This window comes from Neoarius graeffei, chromosome 1 (genome assembly GCF_027579695.1).
Source record: "Neoarius graeffei isolate fNeoGra1 chromosome 1, fNeoGra1.pri, whole genome shotgun sequence".
In the NCBI taxonomy this organism is placed as follows: domain Eukaryota; kingdom Metazoa; phylum Chordata; class Actinopteri; order Siluriformes; family Ariidae; genus Neoarius; species Neoarius graeffei.
In genome coordinates this window covers 92,267,511-92,290,777 of record NC_083569.1, presented here as the reverse complement: position 1 = coordinate 92,290,777, position 23,267 = coordinate 92,267,511, and the positions used below count along the sequence as shown (strand labels likewise).

General features: G+C 41.2%; 1 long non-coding RNA gene across 3 annotated transcripts in view; it reads left to right on the top strand.

The window, feature by feature from the left end:
* The first annotated feature begins 3,113 nt into the window (after positions 1-3,113).
* Positions 3,114-23,267, top strand: part of LOC132868657 (uncharacterized) — a 67,899-nt gene continuing 47,745 nt past the window's right edge. For all 3 annotated transcript variants that reach the window (XR_009650870.1, XR_009650880.1, XR_009650874.1), the window contains exons 1-2: positions 3,114-3,221; positions 3,664-3,710. This is a non-coding gene — a long non-coding RNA (uncharacterized LOC132868657). The remainder of the gene's footprint in view (positions 3,222-3,663; positions 3,711-23,267) is intronic.

Sequence of the window (23,267 nt, the reverse complement as noted above, 5' to 3'; positions counted from 1 at the left end):
AACATCTCCATTAACATCTCGAGAAGGACAACAAGGAATACTGTCAAAGGACCTTTTGTTAAATGTTCCTACATCACAAACTGTAACGTTTCAAAACAATTACTACATCAGAGTTGCAAGAGTCTGGAACATCTTACCTGCACATATTAGAACTATAATCAAACTAAGCCAGTTCAAGAAGGAACTATACGAGTACTATATGAATATTGCTGAACAATTTTACAATGTAAACGTCCCTCAGTCCTTTAAATCTATATGTATTAAGTGTCACACGTGTCGTCAAATTAGTGATCGTCTTTGTTGTTAATTAATATTATTACGATCATCTTTGTTGTATGTATAAATGTTAGTATTATCATTTTTTTTTTTTAAGATTGGGTCCCCGTAGTGGAGCTATACTCTGTGGGGTCACCCTGCCTTTGTGGCAAAGCTTATAAATAAATAAATAAGCATTACTCTGACATCATAGAAAAACATTCCCACCGGCCAAAGATTTTATTTAGTTGCATCAACTCAATTATTAACCCTCAAGTGTCCCCAGAGGTCGAGGCATCCACCGACCGCTGTGAGAAATTCCTGAAGTTTTTCATTGAGAAAATTGACCACATTAGGGCACAGTTTTCTCCTGTTGTATCTGAACCCCCCCACACACACCTCCCCAGTGCCACAGCTACCTTTGACCACTTTCAGGCAGTTTCATACAATGAGCTGTGGGACACTGTAAAACACATGAAAACTTCAACAGCCCCGAGTCACGACCCTTTCCCTTCCCTGATTATTAAAGATGTATTTGATGTTATTGGTCCAAGCATTCAAATCATTCTATATTCCTGCCTTGCCACCGGTAGTGTTCCCACCTGTTTTAAGCACGCAGTAGTCCAGCCTCTCCTTAAAAATCATAACCTTGATCCAAAATGTTTAAAAAATGTCAGGCCCATCTCTAAACTCCCATTCATTTCAAAAATTATGGAAAAGGTTAACACAGTTGCTTCCCTTCCTTAATTCAGCAGAAATCCTAGAGCTATTTCAATCTGGCTTTAAGGCCCGTCATAGCACTGAGACAGCCCTGTTAAAGGTAACAAACGACCTGCTGCTCACCCTCGACTTTGGTGATAATGCCATTCTTATCCCGTTGGACCTTAGTGCTGCATTTGACACTGTAGACCACACAACACTGCTGGCCCGGCTTGAACAGTGGTTTGGGATTAAGGGTTCTGCTCTAAAATGGTTCCACTCATACCTCCAGCAAAGAACCTTTTCAGTGTCCATAGGCCAATACTCCTCACCCCCTGCGTCTTGCGGTGTCCCCCAGGGGTCCATCCTGGGTCCTGTTCTTTTTTGCTTCTATATGCTCCCACTGGGTAACATCATTAGAAAATTTAATATTACATTCCACTTTTATGCTGACGATTCCCAATTGTACCTCTCTCTAAAATCTGGAAATTCCTTGTAGCCTCTTCTGGACTGCCTTAAAGAAATTCAAAACTGGATGGCCAATAACTTCCTCCAGATAAACGAAGACAAAACTGAGGTCATAATCTTCGGCCCCCCAAAATCCAGAAATTCCATCTCTGGCAACCTTGGCTCTCTTACTCCATTTGTCAAAACCCATGCAAGAAACCTGGGTGTTATTCTAGACTCCCAACTCAGCCTTGACAAACAAATCTCTTCTGTTGTTAAGACTAGTTTCTACCAATTAAGGATCACTGCAAAATTTAAATCTGTTCTGTCATACAATGACCTGGAAAAAGTCATCCATGCCTTTACACGGCTCGAAATTCGCGGTGGTCCGGTCGCCCGAGGTGACTTAATTTGTCATTTGGCGGGTAATTCCTGTCACTTAGTTGAAAATAAAAAATATATATGAAGCGAAGATTCAGACACACCGTCAACTAAAGCCGCCACATATTAAGCGCGTGGCGTGTCTGTGTTCATCGATGTGTTTATCGGCGGGACGGAAAATACCGAAGAATTCCGAATCATATCGTGTACGAGTCAGGCTGTCGGTTTTTTCACTACTGCACGTGCATATAACGCATCTCATTGAATATCGCGGTAATGACGTTATCAAATTCAATAGATGTGGCCACATTATTGCCCATTTAAACATGCGTTTTTGTTGTTGTTTACATCTACATCTGCCAAAGCTACGTTGCGATGTGGAATTTTCTGAAAGGTGTACAGAAACCGCCAGAGACGGGGACAAAGCGAGCTCGGTCTGAAGAGGAGAAAAAGGCCGCCGATAAAGCATACGAGAAGGAGAAACGACAAAGGACTTGTAAGCAAACGTGGGAGCAGGGTAGGCCTTGGCTGCGATACGATTTTTATGGAATAATTAATTTTTTTCAAGTTGATTCCTAGTCAATATGAAGCTCCTAATGCTTTCTCGCTCATAAATGGTTAAATACAGAAAGCATGTTGGACATATTTTGGGTGCTATAGTCATGATAGTAAGTATATTTGTTTTCAGTACTCATACACCAAGTTAGCATTAGCATTCCCTACATTTTAACTGTTTTTCTTTTGTCATGTCAGTAATTGTTTGTCTTTTGTTGCTGATGTTTAAATCAGTTGTTTTTGTTTCTTTATATATTTTATATCTATGTCTGTGTCTATGTGTCAGCCCTGTGATGACCTGGCGACTTGTCCAGGGTGTACCCCGCCTTTCGCCCATAGTCAGCTGGGATAGGCTCCAGCTTGCCTGCGACCCTGTAGAAGGATAAAGCGGCTAGAGATAATGAGATGAGATGAGACTCTGTACAGCACTTTGGTCAGTGTAAACTGTGTTTAAATGTGCTTTAGAAATACATTTTACTTACTCACTTCATATTCATGATGAGTAAGTGCTCCCAGGTGAGGTTTGTTTTGCCTGGCAACACTTGTTTTAAAATATGTTTCTGATACTTCAGTATGTGTATATTTACTGACTAAATTATATAGAATTGCTATAATTTACACAGAATATCCTCTGAGGAAATCTATCTACTCAAAAACACTAACATTTCTGAGGACTGTTGTGTGTATGCGCATGCGCGCCCCGTTCGCGTTGCCCGGACGTATGCGGAAGTTCCCATGATCCTCTGCGCCAGATCTGTGTGCAAATAAGAAAATAAAGATGGCGGCTGATGGAATCCCGGGCACAGAGCCGAACCCAGACCTGAACTCATGGAGCGGCCCCGAGTTACAGGCCAAACTGACGGAGATCGGAGCGCCTGTTATGGGTGAGAAAAACGAGCTCATCTACAAACAAACAACCCCCGAGTGAGTGCGCCGGTTAGCTAGCTCAGCTAACGGCAAGCAGCGCTGTATGTTAGCGTTAGCTTTAGAAAAACAAAACCGGCTATAGCTTGGTGTGATTTCATAACTTGCCTTGTTGCAGAATGTTTTGTCTCTCTGTATTTTATTGCGTGCGCCTGTGTAAGGCCGTGTTTTATTCCTAATGTCGCTGAGCCTGGTGTAAATGAATGAGGCGGTCCGCCATGTTTGTGTGGAAAAGCTCTAACGGTGAGCTCCAGCACAGTTTACTCAGTCCCTTAAGGCTTAAACCTCCCTTTTTCACTCACTTTTTCGTTTCTAATATAGTCATTTCCGCTGGAGTTTTCTTCTTTTTAAGCTTTGACTGTGTAAATGCTGAAAGTGTGCTGTGCTCTGTTCTGTCTTTAGGCCCGAGAGAAGAGTTAATAGACAGACTGAAATCCTACATGATGCAGGTAACATTTCACAAAGCCCACTTCCCACCATTTGTACTGTGCAAAAGTCTTGGGCACTTTTTTTTAGTACAAACTTTGTTATATTACATTAATGGCATTTAGTAGATGCTGTCATCCACATCCACAGAGCAGCCTGGGGTTCGGGTCAAGTTTATTTGTATAGCGCTTTTAACAATAAACACTGTCGCAAAGCAGCTTTACAGAATCTGAACGACTTAAAACATGAGCTAATTTTATCCCTAATCTATCTGCAATGAGCAAGCCTGTGGCGCTGGTGGCAAGGAAAAACTCCCTCAGATGACATGAGGAAGAAACCTCAAGAGGAACCGGACTCAAAAGGGAACCCATCCTCATTTGGGCAACAACATGACAATAACATTAACAGTCCGAACATAAAGTCAGCTTTGTTGATGCTATCAACCCCCCACTGACGGAAACCCGAGCGCAAAACCGTTCATGACAACTGCAGTCCTAAAGTCAGCAAGTCAACTGCAGCCCCCAGCCACAAAAGCACCACTGCTGCCCCTTTTCCACCAAATCAGTTCCAGGGCTGGTTCGGGGCCAGTGCTTAGTTTGGAACCGGGTTTTCTGTTTCCACTGACAAAGAACTGGCTCTGGGGCCAGAAAAAACAGTTCCAGGGTAGCACCAGCTCTTTGCTGGGCCAGAGGAAAGAACCGCTTACGTCAGTGGGGGGCAGAGTTGTTAAGACCAACAATAGCAAGACCGCGATAGGTCACCATTTTTAAGCGACGAGAAGCAGCAGCTGTACAAATGTGAAATCATCCATTATTGTTGTTATTGCTGTTTCTTCTCCTCCGTGTTGTTGTTGCTTCGATGTTCGTGCCAAGGTTTATGCAAACGCAGCGGCGTAACTGACGTATACAGCGACATAATGACGTGGCTCCCCTTAGCACTCCGAGCTATGGAAAAGCAAACTGGTTCTCAGCTGGCTTGCAAGTTGAACGAGTTGTGAACCAGCACCAACACTGGCCTCGAACCAACACTGGCCTCGAACCAGCCCTGGAACTGATTTGATGGAAAAGGGGTATGCAAGAGTCCAGAGCGTCCTCCAGGCGCGACCCCCAACTGTCCTCATGGGGCTATCCTCCACAGGAGCTATGTGGTGAGACAGGGCACCAGGATGGATCAGGCAGGTCTGAGGAGCAGAAGAGATCAGCATCTCAATCCCAGGACTGACATGTAACTCAGAGGGACAGATTTTGGGGGGGGGGGGGAAGAGAGAGAAAACGCAGGTTGTTAGGTATGCCCAATGTCACCTGAATAAGTAGGAACAGTATACATATTGCACTGAGTACAAGCAGGGACTCCGGGATCTAACCATGACTTCATAACTAAAAGGGGAGAGCCAGAAGGTAACACAGGCATGAGGGAGCCCCGGGACTAAAGCAGCAGCCACTACACCGTCCACAAACTCGAGTGAGCAAGCGAGTCGGGGACTGACAGCATCCATACATCCCAGTTTACCAAAACACTGTCTGAGGACCCTCTAGATCTACTCCTTTACCTCATAAACACCATTAACAAATGGCTTGACTAAACAGATATGTTCAGCATCCTGCTGGTCCAGGGACTCGAACCAGCAACCTTTGGCTCCCAAAGCTGCTTCTCTATCCATTCGGCTATGGCTTACGGATATAGAATTTTATGATATCTACATTATTGAGTCAGTTCAAAGACATGTGGTGAGGTTAACATGAGGCAGCCATGGGCTGAAGCGCCCTTGAGCAAGGCACCTAACTGCTCCCTGGGCGCTGTAGCATGGCCACCCACTGCTCCGAGTGTGCACGCGCTCATTGCTCACTGTTAAATGCAGAGGATAAATTTCACTGTGCTTGAGTGTGCATGTGACAAAGGTGGCTTCTCAAAAACATTAGATTTCTAAACCTTAGTGCGTTAGTTTTCCAGCACAGAAATAAATGTTCGAGGAAAATGTTTGCATCGAAAGAACATACTCACTCAAAGCTGCTGATAATTTCATTATAAAACTGCACAAATTGTACCTGAGACTACTTTTTAATCCCCTGCCGGCTGAAAGGCCTGAAAGGGGATTATGTAGTGGCAATGTCTGTCTGTCCCGGGAAGGGTGCTCACCTTCTGAAATCATCTCCTCTCGCAATTTGTGTAGGAATTTCACGAAATTTGGCAGGGTTCTTTGTGTTATGTCAGTAATACGCGTATAATTTTATTAAATTGGGTCACATTTGACCAGAGTTACAGCGCTTGATTGACAATGTCATGAGGGTGTCTGTGCTGACCACCACTGAGTGATTTTTTCATCAAATCATGTTATACACAAGTTTTGTTCATTTTAATTTTGTATGAAAGCAGAGACCAAGTCTTGAACATTACGGATGTTTGTGTGTATTAATGTCACATTTGATCAATTAAAGAACTAAACCAGGCTGTTCCAGCCTTCGTACAGCCCGTGGGCCCGGTGGCTGACAGCCTGTTCACAGAGCACGTTTTTTGACGGCTCGCTCAGTTTCCCACAGAGGTTTAAACCCTGACAGACTAATAGTTTCTTCAGACGCATTTGCAGATAAAAATTAAGCCCATCACCCCACTGTAAGTGGTTTAACTGTTCAATTAAACATTTAGTTCTGATTACAAAACAGCACAATAAATGTGAAATCCGTCAATTTTTACATAAACAGAAGCTTAGATGGTCTATTTTCAAAAAACTATATTTGGTGTGAGCTCAAATAATCTGATGTGAACCTGCATCTCGTGAGGTGTTTTTTAATATTTTAAGCTTGAGTCTCCTCACCGCCGACATCGACTCTGCAATAGAAACATGGCGGATCCGGCGCACGTGGAATATCAACAAGTGACACAAACACTCAAAGAAGTTGATGTTTCCTCTCAAATATGCAAAGAATTGTGTCGGTCATCACTTTCTAAAACCATATTATTTCCCCGACATGAATCTTGGAGCTTAAATTTGCATGGATATTATGGAATCACTGCTGACGTTTCTGCACATCTCTGAGGCTGATTCCTGTTTTACAATCCTGATCTACAGTAAATTAATGTCAGGAGTCGCGACCGCCAGCGGGCGATAAGAGAAGTTATTAGTAAACATCACATGTTAAACATGCTGCTTTACCAAGCTGGAAAAATATGAATCTCTCTCTGCATGAATGATTACAGCCAACAAAAATAAATTATATTTCTGACTAGCCTGGGCCCGCCCATCCTAAGCGTGACGCAACATGAGGGCCTGTTGCGAGCTTAGTCTGGCCAGGCAAGCTATCTACAGCTCTTCCAAGCTCCTGAAAAATTGGGAACCAATCAACTTTGAGCATCTCCAACAGCCCTGGGTAGAGGCGTGTTCAAGGCAGTGATGTAGTAGAACTGCGACCAGAAGCCATAGATTGTTTACAGAATCTATGCCGGAAGCGCTTCATTCACTAGAAACATTATGAACATGGAGCAAGTTCTCATTGAAAACGGAGCAAAGAGCAGCCCTGGAGGTATTTATTGAAAGGGAGGACGTTTTCGCCTTGCTCCCAACCGGCTTCGGTAAGAGTTTAATCTACCAGTTACCCCCATCGCGTCACATACGTCAGAGGAAAGAGTGATGTGATTGGTTTAAGCTTCGTCACAGCCTTTTCTGGCTTCGACCAGTAGCAAACTGAGGCATTTCAGGGAGGTGGGTCAACCACGGGCTCTGGGAAACGGTTGGGCTTAATATCTTGGCCAGACCAATAGCTCGTAGAGCTTTGCAGTCACGTTAGCCAGGCTAATTTCTGACCACAACAGCAGCTTTCATGGAACATAATGAAATGAAACATTATGAGCCCAAAATACCACATTTATAACTTTATACATTTAAAATGATGTGGGCCGAGGGACATTAAAGGGCATATTATAGGGATTAAATGAATAATTTAAACACATTGTACACACATTACAGATATGCAGATATGACGCTGCTACTTTATTGATCATAGAATTGTTTTAATACGAATTAACACTTCATTAGTAAGGTCACATGACCATATAAATACATGTACATATTCATTTGAAAGATAAAGGACTTACGCAGTGAATGGTGATGTCAAAGCAATAAGATTTCATTAATGTACTTATTCACCAATATTTTTTTAGATTTCATCATTTAATGATTTTCACAAAGCTGCTGTTCAGTAAAATTGTAAATTCTAACAAGGGAATGTTTTCAGTTCTATAGCAGTTCAAACCTGATGTTAATAGCAACGATATTCAGAAAATTATGGCAGATTTACCTTCGAAAATCCACAAATCTGTCGACTCGGCCGTTTTGACAAGGAGAAAACACTGGCCAAGTTATTTCTGGAGTTGGTGAGAAAAATGACGAGAAAAACGTCTGCATGTGCAGCAGTGAACTGTACAAACCGTCAGGTCAAAGGTTGTGGACGGACATTTCACCTGCCAGTGTTGATAGTGTGATCATTTTTACACGTGTGTGCACAGCGCCGTTTGTGCAGATAAAAGTCGCATTTGTTTGTCATCATTTGCCAAGTTCTATTTCTCATTGCATTTGTTTCACACATTAAAGGTTACACCATTTACTAAACACTGTGCGGTCTTAAAAAGAAAAAGCATCAAAATTGAGTTGTTTGTGTCTAAAATGGCGGTGAATGATGTGACTAATAAACACTGTTAAGACATGACTGTGAGAATGAAGTGAAAATGGCAAACAACACGAGAAAATAATCGTTTCAGCAACTGTCCGAAATAGAAAGGAAATATTGTACAGCCTGTGTGTTTGTATAATCATGATGGTGGTGGTGGTGATGATGATGATAATAATAATAGAGTGGCAACTACAATTATCGACACCTTAACGATCTTTTGGCCGTTGCAGAAGTACAAAAAACTTTCAATATGTAAATTGTGCATGAATAATAACTCGAACTTCCACTGGAAAAAAAAAAAAAAGGTTGATTCCTGATTACCGTATGTTCCGCACTATAAGGCGCACCTTCAATGAATGGCCTATTTTAAAACTATTTTCATATATAGAGCGCACCGCATTATAAGGCACATAGAATAGAACCTACAGTAGTGGCTGGAGTTGCGTTATGCATCCACTAGATGGAGCTGCGCTAAAGGGAATGTCAACAAAACAGTCAGATAAGTTAGCAGTCAAACTTTATTAATATAATACAGACCAGCGTTCTGACAACTCAGTTCACTCCCAGAATGAATAAACAGTTTTGTTTTCCCCGAGGTAATGTCAGTGACGTAGTATATTCGCGAAACAGATTCTCTCTTAACAGCATGGTATAACAAGTAGTGCAACTTTTTTTTTATCACAGTGGAGGGGAACTTTTCCTCGATTCAGTAAACATGTAAAAGAAACCGATACCGTTACGGTAAATCTAGTCACGGTTAGTGCAATCACAATATAGTAACTCTCGAAATGGTGCAAAGCAATAACAATACAACAATAAATCAATAACTCAACGTTGTTGAAACGTTAACGTTCATATTCACAATATGACCAACCTTGTTCAGTTGTGAACACACAAAAGAAACACGTAAAGCTCACTTTATCAGTTCATTCCTCATCCACGAATCCCTCGAATTCTTCTTCAGTGTCCGAATTGAACAGTTGGGCGAATACGACATCCAACATGCCCGGCTCCGTCTCGTCAAAGTCGTCGGTGTCGCTGCTGTTGTCTGGCAGTTCAGTGACAATTCCTGCCTTCCTGAAAGCTCGGACCACAGTTGAGACTGATATATCAGCCCAGGCATTTACGATCCACTGGCAGATAGTGGTGTATGTCGCTCAGCGCTGTCTCCCCGTCTTGGTGAACGTGTGTTCGCCTTCTGTCATCCACTGCTCCCACGCAGCTTGAAGTCTAGCTTTGAATGCCCTGTTGACACCAATATCTAGCGGCTGGAGTTCTTTTGTCAATCCACCCGGAATGACGGCAAGCACCGAATTAGTGCGCTCCACTTGTTTTTTGACACCATCGGTGATATGGGAGCGCGTGGAGTTGTAGATCAATAGGGATGGAGCTGTGTGAAAAAAGCCACCCGGTCTCTTGATGTAAATTTCTCTCAGCCACTCACTCATCTTTTCTTCATCCATCCATCCCTTCGGGTTAGCTTTGATGACAACGCCGGCTGGAAAGTTTTCTTTTGGCAAGGTCTTCCTCTTAAAAATGACCATGGGTGGAAGTTTCTGGCCATTTGCCTGGCAGGCGAGAACTACAGTGAAGGCTGACTTCTCATTTCCTGTGGTGCGTACATTCACCGTACGTGTCCCCGTTTTATCCACAGTGCGGTTCACAGGAATATCAAAGGTGAGTGGAACCTCGTCCATGTTGATGTGCTCTGGCCGGATCTTCTTTTCAGCGATCTTGTTTTTGCAGTATGCCCGGAAAGTGGCCAGCTTTTCTTGATAGTCTTTTGGCAGTTGCTGCGAAACACTAGTTCGTGTGCGGATGGAGAGATTACGTCTTTTCATAAACCGAAAGCACCAAGAAGGGCCGCCTCTGAATTCATTTATGTTAAGTTCGCGTGCTAACACTGTTGCCTTCATTCGAATAGTGACTGTAGAGACGCTTCTACTTGCTTGTCTCTGTTCAGCAACCCACTGTTCGAGTTTGTCCTCTAATTGTGGCCATCTCGCTTTGTTCCCTCTGAAACTCTGTTTGGTCTTCTTTACTTGGCGCAGATCATCTTGTTGCTTCCTCCACTTCCGTACCATTGATTCGTTAATGCTGAATTCTCTCGCTGCTGCTCTATTCCCATGTTCTACTGCGTGACTGATAGCCTTGAGTTTGAACTCTGCGTCGTAAGCGTGTCTCTTCAAAGGAGCCATTAAAGGGGTCTTTAAACACACACAAAGTTAGTCTGGTTAACACCAAATATGGTCTGGAATCCGCCTATTGAATTTCTCGTAGGGGAGGTGTGGTTTACGATTGTCAACGGCCGTTTATTGGACGTTGCGAATGTCTATCATTTGGCGTATACGTAGCCCATGGCCAATCATGGCAGTTGTACCCGGTGACGTAGTTAGAGCGACGAAGAACACGAAGAGGCAAAGAAGAGAAGGAAATAGAAAGAGAAGGCAAAACAAAAATAGGAAAACAATGGCACCGAACGATTACTGCCGTTTGTGCAAGACAAATATGAGAGAAGCTGGTTTGGTTCGTATCGCTCGCCGCCATGTTAAATGTGATCCGTAAACAGTCCCAAATAAACTACAAGCTTCCGTTTGTCGAGTAGTACGCGTCACCATCTTTCCACCCCTCCTCACTCTCTGATTGGCTCCCTAACTCAGGCGAGCCTTTAGACCATAGTTTCCATGCTGTCTTTTCAGATCGGAACGATTGTGCAAAGCAGCATGGGATTTCCCAGGCTAACACAGTCTGTGTGTATGTGTGTGTATATGTGTATATATATATATATATATATAAATAAAAAAAATATACACACTCAATCTCTGACACACACAAATGGTGTGGGACCGTTACCGCGTTCTTACCGTTGTTACTACGGTGACGCCCCCTGACTACGGTAGCCGTGATTAACCAATATTGATCCATATATAAGGCGCATCGGATTATAAGGCGCATTGAGGGCTTTTAGGTGCGCCTTATAGTGCGGAAAATACGGTACTGAGCGTATCAGATCACGTGACACCGTTCCACAATTATCGACATGCAGATGATTATTTACATTAAAAAAAAATTGGTATGTGGTATTAAGTTAACAAAAGTTTTTATTTAAAGTTAGTTTTACATAGACTTATATTTAGTACAACATATCTTTTATATAAATATATGGATGTCAGTGTTTATGTAAATGAAGTAATGTTTTTTTTGTATACAATACAATCACACTACACAAAAAACAGAATTCAAACACCACCGATTTTTAAATTGAGTGAAAAACCAAAAAAAAAAAAAAAATATATATATATATATATATAATAAAAAAAAAAGGTAGTACTGACTTACAGTTGGACCGGGGAGATGGAGGCTAGATCGCAGAGAAGGAGGGTTTCAAAGGAAATGAGTATTATCTTTATGTAGGAGGATAATAAGAGAAATAAGGATAGGAATAATTTGATTAACTGACTGATTATACAGATTGCCTGGGTACCCAAGTATGACCACGGTGTCGCCCCGCACAAGATATACCACAATGAGACGGCAGAGGGAAGGCCCTGCGTGCTAACCAGCCCGCGGCCCACCACACCTCGACTCCAGACCATCACGCAACACGCCATATTTGTAAGAATGTAAATGGCTATATTGTGAGCTTTCTCTAATGTATTGCATTAAAAGAAGTGCGTGCAGGTTGAGTCTCTGCCCAGATTTCCCCCTGCACGCCACAACAACCCTGCGTACCCGTATGCCTCCTCTACATTGTGTTAGCATTAAAAGAAGTGAGGCGTGCAGTGAAACACCTGCAGAGGCATCTGCATGCACGCCTCGCTTGCCCAAGTCTATTTGTTGTTATTGGTAGATGTATGACGTGTGCAATCTAATGTGTAGTGCATTTAAAAGAGAATACGGCGTGTTGCGCATTGCCAGGAAGAGGTATGTGTGTGTGCGCAAAGGGGGCCCAGAACCCACAAATACCCCACAGCACCGACCAATACCGGTCCCACATGGCAACCCGACAGGATTGGGCCGCCCGAGCCACCCATGGGGCCCAGGCAGAACAGGGATGAGTGAAGTAGAGAGGCAAAGAGAAGGGAGGAAAGGAGAGGAAAAAAAATAAACAAAAGAAAGAGGGGAGAGGGATGGAGATGTATAATAAAAATAATTGTTCCAGCTACCATCTGCTGCCCTATTTTATATATAGCTATTTACTTGTGGATGTAAAGTTGTGAGTTGGATCTCAGGCACAGAGGGTCAGGTCATAACTGTAAGAAGGTGATGAAGGGTGCCCAAGGGGAGGGTGTATCCTGAGTGTTGTTTAAGTTTGGAGTGGATATATTGTCCAATGATATATAATCCATTAACAAATTTTTCCAATGAGTGATGTGTACAGTATTCCTTGATGGATAGAGCGGCGACTACAATTATCGACACCTTCATGATCTTTTGGCCGTTGAAAAAGTAGGAAAGACTTTCAATATGTAAATTGTGCATGAATAATGACTCAAACTTCCACTGGAAAACAACAAGAGTTGATTACTGAGCGTATCAGATCATGTGACACCGTTCCACAATTATCGACATCCAGATGATTTACATAAAAAAAAAAAATAACCGGTATGTGGTATTAAGTTAACAAAACAGTTTTTATTTAAAATTAGTTTTACATAGACTTTTATATTTAGTACAAAATATCTTTTATATAAATGTATGGATGTCGGTGTTTACGTAAATGAGGAAGTAATTCTTGTTTGTAAACAAATGAACTGATAATGTTGAACCTGTCAAATCTTTGTTCCACTTTCTAAGTATTCTCATCGATCACATTTTGTTCGTCACTCATTGTTTGTATTAATTTCTAGTTTTGTAGTTTACCAATAAATCTCAACAGGCAATTGACACTGTAACCGCATGGACATCCAGGTCAAAGGTCGCATGTCATTCCTCAAACCAAAATATAAAATGTCTACTGATAGTAATATGTGGTCGATATTTACAACAAACTGCAAAAAAAATATTTTCTGAATGAAATAGAAAAATCTGAATATTTCAAGCATGTAATTTTTTTATGTTAGGAATTTAATTCTGGTCTAATTCTATTTCTTGCAATCGGATTCCAAGTACTCGATAAACATTCCATTCTGTTATCAATCAGAAAAAAATTCAGGCACGAAAATCTCACTTTTCGGTAAAATTCGCCGTTTTGAAGTCAAAAAGGGTGACCTACGCGAATCGTGTAGATCCGAGAAGATTTTTTTGGGGGGTGGGAGATTTTTTTTTTTTTTTAGTTATCATATGATTGCGTATTAAGTCAAACTGAGCACTTGAGAAATCAGCCCTTTAAATGACAATTGGACGGTCAGCAAATCCTCCTTGCTGCTTCGCTGCCGAGAACCAATCATATGCCAAACTGCGTTCCATTATTCCAATCATGCGCACACTCTTCACATGTACTTGGAGTGCATGGAGAGAGCCTGTGGTTGAATTGCAAAGCTGCGAGAACGAGAAGCAGGACATATCCACCTGGGACAAGGCAGACCAGAGCGTAACTTACACATTTACCTGCATTTACCAGCGGATTGAATTTGGTGAGTAATGGTTTCAATCGTTTTCATATTTTGTGCGGTATAACAAAGTTACTGCTGTTCGCTACAGCTTGCGTTGAACACTGCCAGAGCTAGCCGAAGCTCTGGTGAAAATAATAGCTCCCGTTTGCCAGATATTAAGTTAGCTTAAAGCTTGTGTAGTTAACGGTAACATAAAAGAAGAAACACAAACTTCTTTCTAATATCTCTGTCGTTGGTATTTCAGGGACGTGTGAGGATAATATTCATGTGAGGGGCTGAAAAGGCTGAAGGTGAAGTGGTAAACTCTAAAACTTGTTAGCCTATGCTTTGGCCCATGCTTGAAGCCTTTTGTGACAAAAAAACTTGTGAACCCTGGTCTTTTTTACACTCCACTGTTTTACTGTTTCCACTGTTTTACACTGTTATTTATTGATTTCATTAAAAGGTAATGATTTTGAGCCATCTAAAATAGCGAAAGCAGGCGTCTCGCATTTATTGCCTGGGCTCCATCCATTGACAAGACGGGGCGTCAATTTTTTTCAGCGCGAAATGCCCAAGTTTTATCACGTTATGAATCAAATAAGGTAAATATCTTAACAAAAAAAAAAATACTGGAGGCAGCAAGTAAACTTCGTGAAGTTATAATTCAAACAGGTGTCACGGTCTGATCGTGTGCTGGTATAAATTTACCATGCGCTTGCGCAGACTTTTCCCCCCCCCCCCCCCCCCCCGGTTAACTTCCGGGAAGTCTAAATTTACCATTTCTTGCTGCGATTTTGTACCGAGCATTTCAACACATTTATGGACTAATAGAACACGAATTGTGACTACAATTGTGAGATCTGATTATCAGTAGACAAGAATGGTTTGGATTGAATTTTATTAGTATGTGTAAATGAAGTTAATAAAGTTGTTCAAAACACTACATTCTGACTTCGTTCTTTCATATATACTTACCCATGTAGCAAGCTGACATTGAAACGATGTAGAATCAACATTGCATTGTCGACGTTAAACCATTGAATGTCAAATTTTGATGTTGATTTAACATCAGTTTGCACCCTCCGCTAACATTGAAACGATGTTGATTTATTAACTACGGACACATGTAACTTCAATTGTATTTCAATTCATGTCGATATTGAAACAACATTGAAATTTCGACATAACTAAAAATCAATGCGTTTTCAATGTTATTTCAATTGATAGCCTACCAGAAATATCTGGCACATATATCCTGCTTTATCTACAGCCAGGATCTCCATTTTAATTGCCTAAAATAGTAAATATGAAACACATGCCTTTTAAGAAAACAAGATTTTTATTTTAAGTTCATTTAATTTTCATGTCTTTCGGCGCGAGCGACACCTCCAGTTCTGTCTGGCACATATCGTAACCATTTCTGCACAGCCTGGGTGAAGACCAGATCATTCATGCCAGGCTGTTGAGTGAGGGCATCTGAAACACACACAAAACATAGTTTTCAGTTACACTTTGTACTACTGCTGCTAATAATAGGCTGCTACCAAAAAATAAACTAGACAGGGACACTCTAACAAGTGCAAACCCCGCCTTTTCCCTATTAAAATACATTGGGCGAAAATTTCGAAGTTCTGCCATGACCTTGACCTTTGACCTCAAATTTAATGGTTTCCTTCCTGGGTGATTGGCAACACATGTACAAAATTTGGTCCAAATCGATCCATTGGTTCTTGAGATATCTTGCAGACACACACACACACACACACACGTGAAAATAGGCTATATATTTTGTGGAATACTATTATTTAAACGTCATCTATCCTCATAAAGGTCAAACACGCTCAGGGAGGGGGAAAAGATAAAAAGTAGGCAAGTAAAACTCGAGGATCATAATTACAGTAAACTAGAACGTCCGAGCTAGCTCGCTAGCGCTGGCTCACGGCGGCTCGGAGCCAGCGCTGGCGAGCTAGCTTGGACGTTCTAGTTTACTGTAATTATGATCTGGCAGCTATTTACACCGGATCCAGTGTAAATAGCTGCCGGAGCCAACGTCCGAGGTTCCGGAGCCAGCACTAGCTCGGACGTTGGCTCCGGCAGCTATTTACACTGGATCCGGTGTAAATAGCTGCCAGATCATAATTACAGTAAACTAGAATGGAATGTTAACAGCAATGTAATGCCTTTTCTGGCTAATTTTATTCGTCTTACCTCCAACAAAGTGATCAATACACAAGCGTTGGTATGCCGCTATCCATCTTCTCCGTCGGTTAGCATCTACCAGGATCCGATAAAACGATAACCCTTGCCTTGTTTGTTGATGGTTACTACATCCAGGTACACAATATAGTGGCATGATGGAAGTCTTGCTGAAAGTAAAAACTTTCTTTGCTGTCGTTCCTCAATGTTGGCTGTGGTAAACTACTGGTAGTACATGTCCAAAATGACATGAAAAGGGCCCATACATTGAACTATGTGTAAGGATTAAATGCTGAAAGTGCTGCTTACCTGTAATTGATCCCGGTTCCAAGAACGGGTGCCTGTGCGCCGCTGCCGGTCTTTGTCTCACGCTGTCCCCTGTCCCGTTCAACAATGATCGATGACTGACCTTTCAATCATCTTTCCCGGTCAACTATATATCGATGGCTTTTCGACCATACGTGATTTCCCAGTCAACACAAAATCAATGACTTTTCAACATGACTGTTATCACCCGGTAAACCAAATATTAATGATGCATCAATCATAATAAGGACGACTATGAATCAATGTTGTTTCAATATCACTGCTGTCAACTTTATTTTAGGTCGGGTTACATCGGTTTAACAATGGTGATTCAACATCGATTTGCATCAAGATTTCAATGTCGACCATTCTGATGATTCGGATGGAAAATCAATATCTATTCAATGTCGGCTTGCTATCTGGGTAAACAAATCAATATTCATGAAGATAAAGTTCATCATTCCTGGCTGCTGGCTGGTCCTGATCAGCCTACTTGGTGCATAAACTGGAACTAAAACATGGGTCATTCATTCAAGATAGTGAAAATTTATTTGTGGATCAAGTATGAACATAAATCCTATATCATATTGGGCTGGTAAATTCGGACTAGGCCCAATGACAGCAGTCTAATTATACCAAGTTGGTAAATTATTATAATCATGAGGAGTCTTACTTAAACAAATCAATATTCATCAAGATAAAGTGTAAATAATTCAAGTATGAACAAGATAGCTGCCACTGCATGTGCTGCAGGCAGAAGCAAAATTCGAATAAAACCTAAAATCTATCACACAGATTCAGGAGAGGTCATTGTGGAAGATGAATTTTTAAACTTTTTTTTTATTAAGATCAAAACTGTGAAACAGGATGAGATTGTTTTGATGGCCGTGGACCATTTTGGATCAGAATGGATTACAAATTCTACCAAATTGCTCTGAGTTATGCCCTGGTACCACTCGCAAGTTTGTGGCTCATAATGGGCCACAAAAAGATTCAAAGAATGTTAGGAGTTGCCTTAAGCTCCTTAATGAAGCTGGTGAAAACGTTCCTCAGTTTGTTTCCCACCATCTTGATGAATTACCACCTGTGACTTTTAGCAGCCTTGATGTTTCGTGTCTGCTTGGTAAGATTGAACAACTGAGTGCAGATAACACCATGAAACAGGCTGTGTCCTTGCAGACTAACATCTGCAATGATCTGCGAATCATCACTGCAGACATAAACCAACGTTTGGACATTATTGAACAGCCTAGAGCAAATCAGGACAGAGGGCCTACTTTCCAAACCAACAAGTCTGGAATAAGTCAGAGAGTGTCCATTCATCAAGCCTGTGAGAAGACCCAAGATGGTATGGAGTGCCAGATCACTGAGGAAGACTCAAGCCAGAAGGTGGAGAATTCTGCCTCGAGTCTGGATGGACCAACCTGCACTGCAAAGGTACATCCTAATGTGGCATGGAGTGAAGTGGCTGCTACCTCACCTTGGATCCTGGTCCAGGGCACTAGGAGCAACAACCGACGTAAACAGGTTCCTGTAAATGCTGCTGTTAACACTAAGCCTTGCCTGAATCATCCCAAAGGAAAGAAGACTAGTGGTATTGTTGGGACTGGTACTGGTGGAGATATTCAAGTCATAAAGTCTAAGCTGGTGAGTGTGTTTGCAACAAAATTTTCACCTGGTGTAGACTCAGACTTTGACTAGTTACATGGAAAATAAACTTGGACACCAGGTAACCTACCAAAAGTTAGAAACTGTGCAAAGTCGGTTCAGTTCATTTAAAATAACTGCAGAATGTAAAGACGTGAGTGAAATGGATAACCCAGAGCTGTGGCCTGAAGGCACTTTTGTGCGTCGATTCTATGAGGCACGTAAACCCAAGCCCACAGTGGGGCTACAGGCAGTGATGAATGTGCCTTCAATGGGGGCTGGGGTGTATGATGCCCAGTGTTAGCCACAGTGATGGTGATCAGAGTGGTGTCTTATAACTCACGAGGCTTACGCCTAGGACAGTCTGCTGGGGACAGAGCACATCGTGCTGTTGTTGACCAGCTACTGGAGACCACTGACATTCTCTGTTTGCAAGAGACATTTTTAGCCAAACAGGACCTTGATAAACTTGATTCTGTAAACAGTGGCTTTCATGGAGTAGGCAAATCCACAACAGATCTGAGCAGTCAAGTGCTGCGCAGTCGAGTTCCTGGAGGTGTGGCCATTTTGTGGCGCAAGAAATATGATCCAATGATTAGTGTGGACTGGTGTATCACAAAATTGTGCATGATATGAATTTTTATTATTTTAAATGTTTATACCCCATGTGACTGCTATAAAATTGATGAATATATGAATAGATTGGCATTTTTAAATTCTTATATTAAGGAGTGTACATGTGCAAATGTTTTTGTGATGGGTGATTTTAATGCAGATATTTCTGATGAGAAATCTCTTTGGTTGGCATTTGATGCAGTTTTGTCATGACAGTAAACTGTTTTTCCAGTATGAAATTACTCCCTGTAGATAGTTTTACTTATCAGTGAAGCATGGCACACAATGTCCTGGCTGGATCATGTAGTCTGTACAGCTGATGCTCATGAAAGTTTGGAAGTAGAAATTTTGTATGGGCTCACTACCACTGAGACTGGTACCAAAATTCAAAAAAGTGCTTATTTAAGGAGTTAAAGGCATTTTTGAGACAGTCGGCAAACAGTCTTTTGTCAATTTGGGTGTGCCGAATTCAAATCTGCAATATGCTGAGCTCTATCTGACCTCTGTTGACCTCTAGAGGTCATTGAACTTTGGGCCTGTAAACGTCTGAGCTGAACCCAGTTTCTCAGCTTTCTAAGGAATGAAATGTACTAAAATGATTAATGAAGTTAGCAAATGGCCTTGTTTGTTAAATGTTTGGGTACTGAATTCATTTTTCATTTGTAAAACATCATATGACCTCTGATAACCTCAAGGTCACTAAACTTGGCCTATAGGCCTATGCATTTAACGGCATTTTTAAACTGACTTTACTCCCCCAAAAAGAATATGAACAGACAAAAAAACAAATAGAAAGGAACAAATAACATTAAATGCCAGTCCATGTACATGTGACTTACTTTTCACAATGAGAATGCCTAGGCGATCACCTTACATAACATTGCATTACATTTAGCGGTTATTGTTTATACAAAGCTACTGAAAAAAGGACAGATTCAGCAGCATACAAAATTTGGGGGCATACAGGGTGTACAGGTTAATCAGGGTTAGTATATATGAGTTTTTTTTCTCTGTTTTAAAAGGGGTAAAGCCTTTACAAAAAACAAAGAAAAAAACTCATATACTAACCCTGATTAACCTGTATACCCTGTATCCCCCCACATTTTGTATGCTGCTGAATCTGTCCTTTTTTCAGTACCTTTGTATAAACAATAACCGCTAAATGTAATGCAATGTTATGTAAGGTGATTGCCTAGGCATTCTCATTATGAAAAGTAAGTCACATGTACATGGACTGGCATTTAATGTTGTATTTGTTCCTTTCCATTTGTTTTTTGTCTGTTCATATTCTTTTTGGGGGAGTAAAGTCAGTTTAAAAATGCCGTTAAATGCATAGGCCTATAGGCCAAGTTTAATGACCTTGAGGTTATCAGAGGTCATATGTTGTTTTACAAATGAAAAATGAATTCAGCACCCAAACCTTTAACAAACAAGGCCATTTGCTAACTTCATTAATTATTTTAGTACATTTCATTCCTTAGAAAGCTGAGAAACTGGGTTCAGCTAAGATGTTTACAGGCCCAAAGTTCAATGACCTCTAGAGGTCAGATAGAGCTCGGCAGATTTGAATTCGGCACACCCAAATTAACAAAATAAGACTGTTTGCCGACTTTGTCTCAAAAATGCCTTTGGGTGTCCCAATTCTGGATTTTGGTACCAGTCTATGATCACTTGCCTGTCTCTATGATGATAAATGTTGATAACTTGCCTGATTACAGCAGTTTAACACAAGATGGCGCCAACGGGACCAAAGTAAATTGGGCTAAACTATCCAAAGAGGATGTTTTATATTATTGTTGGAGGTCAGATGTTCTCTTAAGGGAGTTACAGCTGCCAATGAATGCTATTTTATGTTCAGATATTAACTGTGATGTCACTCATTGTAATGATCTTTGTAAAATGTACAACAGCATAGTGAGTGCTATACACGAGTCCAGTAGACCTCTACATACTCACCCCAAAAGGGCTAACATCAAGCCTGGTTGGAAAAAGTACGTGGCTGACCATCAAGAAGCTGCTAAGATGGCTCATAGGGCCTGGGTTATAGCTGGTAGGCCTAAACATGGACCAGACTTGGAGCATAAGAAACTTGCCAATGCTAGATATAAATATGCAGTGCGCTTTGTTGAGAAGTATGAGCAAGCCTTAAGGGAGTCCAGAGTTCTGGAAAGGGGTAAAAATTACAAATAGAGCTAAAGCAGTACTGTCATGCCACATTGAAGGTGTATCTGGTGCAGATAATATAGCAGAGCGGTGGAGACAACACTATGCAGCTTTGTTTAATTGCATCAAAAGTGAACCCTATTGTGTAGGCAAGCTAAATGAGGAAGTGATTCATTTTACACCTAATGAAGTTTCTCATGCTATAGAGCAACTAGCCGATAATAAATCTAGTGGCAATGATATCACTGCTGAACATCTTAAATTAGCCAGCCCCAGAATTGCAGCATTGTTGTCTATTTGCTTCACAGGACTGATGACACATGGGGTGTTACCTGACACTATGCTCACAGTTACATTAGTGCCAGTTATAAAGGACAAGGCAGGTAAAATGGGTAGTTTGGACAACTACAGGCCCATTGCCTTAGCCAGCATTCTTTCCAAGGTTTTAGAGAAGATGCTGCTAGACAGACTGTGAGTTTATCTATACCACAGAAAATCAATTTGGTTTTAAGCCTATGCACAGTACAGATCTCTGTATATACGCCTTGAAAGAAACTGTTGAATCCTATAGGAAAAATGGCTCGACAGTATTTCTGGGGTTTATTGATGCTTCTAAGGCATTCGACAGAGTGAATCACCATAAGCTCTTCACTAAACTTATGCTTAGAGGTGTACCTGGATGCATCATACGTATTCTGGTTTATTGGTACGCTAGACAACATATGCAGGTGAAATGGGGAAATAGTCTATCCTCTCCCTTCAGTGTTGGTAATGGAGTGAGACAAGGGGGACTTCTATCCCCTGCTCTGTTCAACCTTTACATGGACAGTTTGTCCAAACAATTGGGTATATGTAAGGCAGGATGCCTGATGGGGAATACTGTCTTAAACCATCTGATGTATGCAGATGATCTGGCTATTATGTCACCCAGCACTGTTGGGTTCCAGCAGCTCCTGAATATATGCTCTGAGTATGGTGTTGAGTTTGATGTACAGTATAATGCAAAAAAGAATGTTGTGCTGATATGTAGGACCAAGGAGGATCATAAAGTGTCCTTTCCAACGTTTTACCTTTCAGGACAATTATGTGTATCAAGCTGTATAAAATATCTTGGGCACATCACTGACAAGTTGGAAGATGATATGTATAGGCAGACACGAATGTTGTATGTTCAAGCAAACATGTTAGTAAGAAAATTTCACTGCTGTTCTGATGTGAAAATAAGCTTGTTTCGTGCCTATTATACCCCTATGTATGCAGCCCCATTATGGGCCAGTTACAAAAAAAGAGACTCTTTGTAAACTCCAGGTAGCATATAATGACTGTCTGAGGATATTGCTGAAAAAGCCCAGGAGTTGCAGTGCTAGTAAACTGTTTTGTGATTCAGGTCTAAGCTCTTTACAGGCTCTCTTGAGGAACCTAATGTTTAAGTTCATGTTTCGGCTGGATAAGTCTCAAAACTGTATTATAATGACTCTCACAAGCCCCAGATGCAGCTCTGTCAGATATCAGTCATATTTGTGGAAGCATTGGTATGGATGCCTGTAATGACTGATGTTTGTATGTATCTTTTTTTTTTTTTTTAAAATGTATATGTCTTGTTCTTGGGCCTAGAGCCTGTAATAAAGTTTAATAAATCTCATATTAGGCTGGTAAATTCAGACTAGGCCAAATTATACCAAGTTGGTAAATTTATACTGTGGTAAATTCAGACCGTGGCTGCTACAGTTTAAATTTACCGGGTAAATTCAGACTGACACTAGCTTCTTCCTCCAGGTAACCTTTTTTCTGCTTCTCCTACTCAAGTGAGTAGGACGCTTCTTTGCTTTGCTCCTGCTTGATCTTTATTTTACTTTCTCATTTAATTTCCACTACTTTTTCATTTTATTTTTCATCTTTATAAGCTTTTAATTTAATTTCCACTATTTCTTCATTTTATTTTTCATCTTTATAAGATAAGTTAGCTTTTAAACCAAAATGCCAGGGGGCAAAAAATCCAGGAGATCCTGCAGAAAATGCACAGAACTAGAACAGAGGATTTCTATCCTGGAATCAAAGATTGATGCTCTGCCAAAGACTGATGAATTAAGAGCAATATCTCAGGAAAGGAGTACAGAAACAGTGGCTGAGAATACAGAGAATGTACCCCGACAAGCCGATGACCTTGCAGATCAAGTGGATGAATTCATCGATCTAACAGGACAAAATGTGAGTACAGATGAAAATAAAAACAGAAGACTTATTACCTCAACACCGGCTTGTTCTGATACTGTGCGACCTATGCTCCACAGCCATGCTATCAGAAATGGAGCTAGGTCTACAAATTACAATAGGATTTACAAGCCTATGGAAAATCCACAGCCCATAAGGCTTCAGAACAAATTTGAATGCCTCAGGGATGTGGAAGCGGAATTTTCAGGCGGACAAACATCACAATTGAAGAGCTGTGGGA